Below are 6,190 nucleotides of genomic sequence, written 5' to 3'. Positions count from 1 at the left end.
CACTAGATATGTGTATTTCTTATTGAAAAGAACTACCTAATGACAAAAAAAAATTTTAAGCTAACATTTTTATCGTTCTTCTACTGTTTTTCACTTTAAACTCACAACCTTTACGGATTTTACCCGCAACCTACTTTTCCCTTTATAATATAGGCTTGGCGGTTGGACTGCTATTAGTCTGTAACTATTGTAAAAAATACCTAATGTATTTCTTTATGGCATTTAATCTAATTGGGGCATTTTTTAATACTTTGGTCCCGGTTTTTGAAATATACAGTAAGTGGGGAGGGGGGGGGGGAGTTTTGACACTTTTGCGTAAACAGTGATTATAGGCTTTGTCTTTAGAGTGAGAGGATAGGTTATTGGGGGGGGGGGGGGGGGGAAAGATTTCTTTTGGGATGTAGATTCCCTATTTTAAAAAGAAATTGGATTTGGCCTCCAGGTGCAGGTGCTCTCCTCTCACTCCTAACACAAAGCCTATAATCACTGTTTACATAAAAGTGTCAAAACTCCCCCCCCCCCCTCCCTTATAAATCGATGTGTTTATTTGTAGTCCAAAATTACAGGGGTGTATATTCTGCATAATTGACCCTGCTAAAGGGGGGGGGGGGGATAAAAATATGTGATTGGGGGGAAAAATGTAAAAAAATCCATTTTCCCCCCACCTTGGTGGAAAAAAAACTTAGGGGAAGGGGAAATTTGTAGCAGGGGAAAAAATGAATCTTGTGCAGAATATACACCCCTGCAAAATTATTAAAAGAGCTTTTGAACAATTTTGTATATTAAATAAAATTTTGGGGAAGGGTTTCTACCCTCCCCCCCCCCTCATAATTTGTATATTATTACTATATCTACATTTATTATAAAATTTTCTGTTATTACTTATTAATTGTTGTGATCATTATATATTTTGTTAAGAAAATTTATGTGTTTTTTTTTGGTAAATATGTACAATAATTCTATAATTCAGGGAGGGGGAGGGGTGACGGGCTGTTTATTACACTAGTCCCCAAAGTTTTCTAATAATGTTTATATTATTCGTTGGCTCAACAACTTTTTAGGCTTTTTTAAAAGTATGATTGGTTGGTTCATTAAGTTGAGTGTCCTAAAGTTTCAATCACTAATTATAATCTACAAAAGGGGTAATCTAGTGTATTATCATTGGGGATATACCTCAATTTATCGGCCATTGTCTTATCCCTTTAGATCCTTAAAGATTTTTACTAAAATCAACTTTATTGTACAATTTACCATTTTTTTGTGTGTGAATTTATTTTTATTAATTATTATGTATTATTTCAATTAAAAACAGTTTTTGTGTGCTCATTGTAGTATATTTTTTAATAGCGAAGCTTTTCTATAATTTGGGTAGGTCCTTCCGTCCGTACGTCCGACCGAGATAAATAGCTTTTATTCGTTAATTTAGGCATGTTAGAATTGTCCTATTGATTTCAAACTTTGCATGGTGATTCCTGTAGTAGTTATGTACGATTTAGAAAGCGTAGTAACTCTATGATTGTTACCAGAATGTCTGTACGTCCATTTTAAACATGTTGATTTTTTTACTTTTTTAATAACAATTTTTTATGTGAAAAAATCATCCGATTGATCTGATGTTTTGACTACTGATTCCTATTACAATAAGGTACAATATTATGAGCGAAGCATCTCTATTATCAAGTATTGAAATGTCAGTATGTCCTTAAACAGAATTCTGTATTTAAGAAGTTTTGCAACAAATGTACGTATAATTTTGTCAAACCTTTTATTTTCATATTTTGTTTATTCAGTTCCGACACTCAACAAAAGTTAATGTTCGTCTGTCATATCGTTTTTGAGCTTCGCTTTTATGGATGTTGTCATGATTGTTTGATTTATTTCCGTAAGAAACGTTATTGGGGAAACGTGATTTTCTCAGTTCCTATTACAGATAGACTGCTGAAACTTTTTGTCAACATTCCCATTATTAAGGAGCTTAATTAATTTACTATAAAACATCAATAACAGTCGGACCGATCTGAAATAGCTTTTAAGCTGCTTTTTTTTGAAACCTTATTTTCTCGGCTCCTGTAAATTTTAGAAGGCGGAAACTTCTTGTCAATATATCCATCAATATGGAGCATAATTAAGAATAAACATATATAGCGGTCGGACTGCTTATAAGTTAAGTGTCACCAGAAGTAATAAAAAAAACTTCCTGAGTTAGCAAAACTAAATCATTTCTTACTTGTTACTGTTTTGAATATCTTGCTGGACTAAAGATATTTTATTTCATATTAATATATTTTTATAAGAATTAAATTCTGTAGCTAATGTATATGTGTAAAGATAATTTTAACATTTTAACAATAAAAACAAGGATGACAACATCCATAAAAGCAAAGGTCTGAAATGAAAGGACACTAACACATTTAGAGTGTCCTAACTGAATAAAAAGAATGCATTCGTCTGCACAAAATAGTAGGTAAATTTGTTGCAAAATTGCTTGAATACATTATACTGTTTAAGGACATACTGAAATTTTTAGGATTGATTATAGAGATGCTTAGCCTATGACATTGTACCTTGTTGTAATAGGAATCAGTATTCCAAAAATCAGATAATTTTAACAATTAAAAATTTGTTGTTAAAAAAGTTTTTAAAAAACATGTTTAAAACGTACTTACGGACATTCTCGTAACGATTATAGAGTTGCTACGCTTTTCAATTCGGACCTAACTACTACAGGAATCACCATGCAAAGTTTGACATCGATAGGACAATTCTAACCTGCCTAAATTAACGAACAGAGCTTCCGTTCATGACGCTTTTAAAAACAAGGATGACAACATCCATAAAAGCAAAAGTCTGAAATGAAAGGAAATTAACACATGTAGTGTCCGAAGTGAATAAGGACATACTGACATTTTTAGAATTGATTATAGAGATGCTTAGCTTATAACATTGTACCTTGTTGTAATAGGAATCAGTATTCAAAAATCAGATGAAATGGATAATTTTAACATACATACAAGAATTTGTTGTAAAAAATGTAAAAAAAATTTGCTTGTCTCAAAAGGATGTACCGACTTTCCCGTAATGATTATAGAGTTGCTACGCTTTCTAAGTCGTACCTAATTGTTATAGTAATCAGCATGCAAAGTTTGAAATTGATAGGACAATTCTAACATGTTTAAATTAACAAAAAGATCTAACCGTTTTGGACGCACGGAATTATAGAATTATATGTCTTGCCGTTGGCAGTTTGATATGGCAGTTATGCGGCTGGGCTGTAGTTCCTTCTGAGCTGAACATAACAATGCAGGTGGCTCATTTTTAATTACAGCAGCTACCATTCTATTTTTCAAAATCAAACAAGCCAATGGCCGTTTATTTAATGTACATCCCCAATAATTATACACAAAATTACCATTTATACATATATTAAAATAAGTGGTTAAAACGTTTTAACACTTAACTTAATGATTCAAACAATCTAAAGTCCCCAAAGTTATTAACCCAATGAATAAGAAAACTTTCGAGACTAGTGTAATAAACATTCCATTGTCCCCAATCTCTCTGGTTTATACTACTGAAATGAAAGTAGACATACAAACATTTATAATTTAGGAGTAGCTTTACTTATGGTAATTATTAACTGATATAAAGATTTATTAAAAAACTACTTTATTTCCCAAAAACATCCCATAATAAAAAATACATATTATATAGTATAAAATTATAATCATAGTAAAAAAGTCAATTATGTCAATAAAAAAAAGACAAAGCCGAAATTGTGTTGAAATTGTGTCAAAAATGATCTATGTGACGTAATAAAATGAGAGAGATGAGAGGAGAAGTTAGAAAGAAAACCCCTAAAAAAGAGATTGATTATCCCTCATTTTTATTACGTCACATGGATCATTTTTGACGCAATTTTGACACAATTTGGGGTTTGTCTAAAAAGCAATGTTTGAAAGCTTTTAGATTTATAGTATTATGGATAGGCATTGGACATAAATCAAAAATTAAAAAATCATATTTTTTTGCTAAAATTATCTTTACATTTTATATGATACGATACATTGAAAAATTGTTTGAAAATAAAAAGTTTTTGTTAAAGGTATTTGCTAATAAAATGCATATATAAATACCAATATTTTGAAGAAGTCGTATTTCAATAATTACTAGCGGCTACGCCCCTAGAGGCTTCTAGGATACTTGAGTTGAATGGGATAACCCAATTTCTTATTTTAGATTTTAAAAGACACAGCAAGAAAAATATTTGGATCCCCCCCCCCCTTATTTTTAATTTTAGTGAAAAAAATTAAATAAAAGAATACTTTTTTTCTAGTGGCGATTTAATTTGGGAGGGTGGTAATACCCTCCCCCCAAAATAGTTATAAACCTTCCCGGGAACTAAAAGAAGCTACTCTGTTAAGAAGAACCCGATAGGTTCAGTGGTTAGCAAGATCTTTTGGTACAAACAAACAGACAAACATCCTTTTACTTTATCATAAAAATTTCAAAGTTTTGTAGGTAATTACAGTTTTTCTTGGTAACAAAAAGCTTCTTTTTTCAACAGACATTCATCCTGAAATATATGAAATGATTTTAATATTTTAGAAATTTATTTTGTTGTAGGGAATATTCGTAGAGTTACTCGTTTATTCACCCAGAGCTGGATCTTTAAATCATTTCAATGGTGCGCCAAATCGGGATGAGCCAACTTTCCACCAATGAGAGCACAGCATTTTACGAAATACTGCACTGTGATTGGCTGAAATTCGGCGCACCCTGATTTGGCGCACCATTGAAATGACATCTAAACAGTGAGCAAAATGTCAGATGTCATTACGCCCCCCCCCCCCTTAGTGCAAATATTAAAAAAAACAAGGATATGAGTCTAAACAAAATTGTAAGAAAACTTTTTGCAAACTGCTTATTTATAGGATATTGTTTTGGGACTTAGAGATGCTTGCCTTTTAACATTAAACATTGAAGTAATAGGAATCATTATTCCATAAATCAGATAAATAGAATTATTTTAACACAAAAAAAATGTTTTAAAAAGGATAAAAATCAATATGTTTAATATGGACGTACGGAACTTCTGGTAACAATTATAGAGTTGCTACGATTCATTAATCCTACCTATCTGTTGAAGGAATCAAAATGCAAAGTTTGAAAAAAATAGGACAATTCTAACATGTATAAATTAACGAAAAGAGCTATTTTATTAGATTTAATTTGCCCTACCTTAAAGATTGAATTATCATAGTGTTGTCAACATTGAAATATCTAGTGATGATCATTTTCTTCTTCATCCTAAATTAGAAAAATAAATTATAATAGTTATTTATCACATTGTATTATAGACAGCTTTCCTTGGATATTTAAACCATTTTTATTAACCATAAGGGGCGGAAGGCATTACATAGTTTTTCAGTATGGCTTAAAACCTGTTCTAATCCATCGAATATCAATCAGTTTGTAAGCCATACTTGATGACTGTTTATTGCATTGTATTATAGACAACTTTCCACAGCTTGAAAGTTAGAAGGCCTACCCAGGCTAACAAAATGATATTAATTTTATAAGGGATAAGACAGTGGACGAAAAATTGATGTACATCTACAAAGAAGATACACAAAATTACCCCATCTGTAGATTACATTTAGTGGATGAAACGTATTGACACTCAACCAAACGAACCTACCAATCAAAATTCAATAAAAGTTCCCATATTTGTTAAGCCGACGAATAAGAAAATGTTATAATAAGACTTTGGAGACAGCCCAATGTCCTCTCCCTCCCTGAGTTGACACATGCCCAGTTCACAAATAACTTTTAAAGGTCAACCAATTTTCTCTGTAGGTCAACCTAAACAAGTCAAACTAACTAATGCCTTTATAAAATAGATCAACCTAAAGCTTCTATAGGTCGACCTAAAGTTTCCAGAGGTCGACCTTTGACTTTTGTGAACTGGGCTTATTATTACAGAGTAAAGCTGAAATTTCAGTACTATACCTAATTGTTACAGAAATACCCAGGAATAGTTATTTCTCGCATCGTATTATAAACGGCTTTCCGCGGATATAGAATGTACAATTATGAGATTAAAACTAGTTTTTTTAGCCCCGAGGTGACGAAGTCACCGGCTAAAAAAAATAGTTTTAATCTTATGATTGTACATTTCTATATTCGTAGA

General features: G+C 31.6%; 1 protein-coding gene across 1 annotated transcript in view; it reads left to right on the top strand.

The window, feature by feature from the left end:
• LOC145306792 (mitochondrial disaggregase-like) overlaps positions 1–6,190 on the top strand; it is a 228,707-nt gene that overhangs the window by 41,837 nt on the left and 180,680 nt on the right. The window lies entirely within an intron of this gene.

The sequence above is a fragment of the Acartia tonsa genome, chromosome 15 (genome assembly GCF_053477335.1).
Source record: "Acartia tonsa isolate MP-2025a chromosome 15, ASM5347733v1, whole genome shotgun sequence".
Taxonomy (NCBI): domain Eukaryota; kingdom Metazoa; phylum Arthropoda; class Copepoda; order Calanoida; family Acartiidae; genus Acartia; species Acartia tonsa.
Note: the sequence above shows the minus strand (reverse complement) of the source record. Positions and strands in the feature narration are given on the sequence as shown.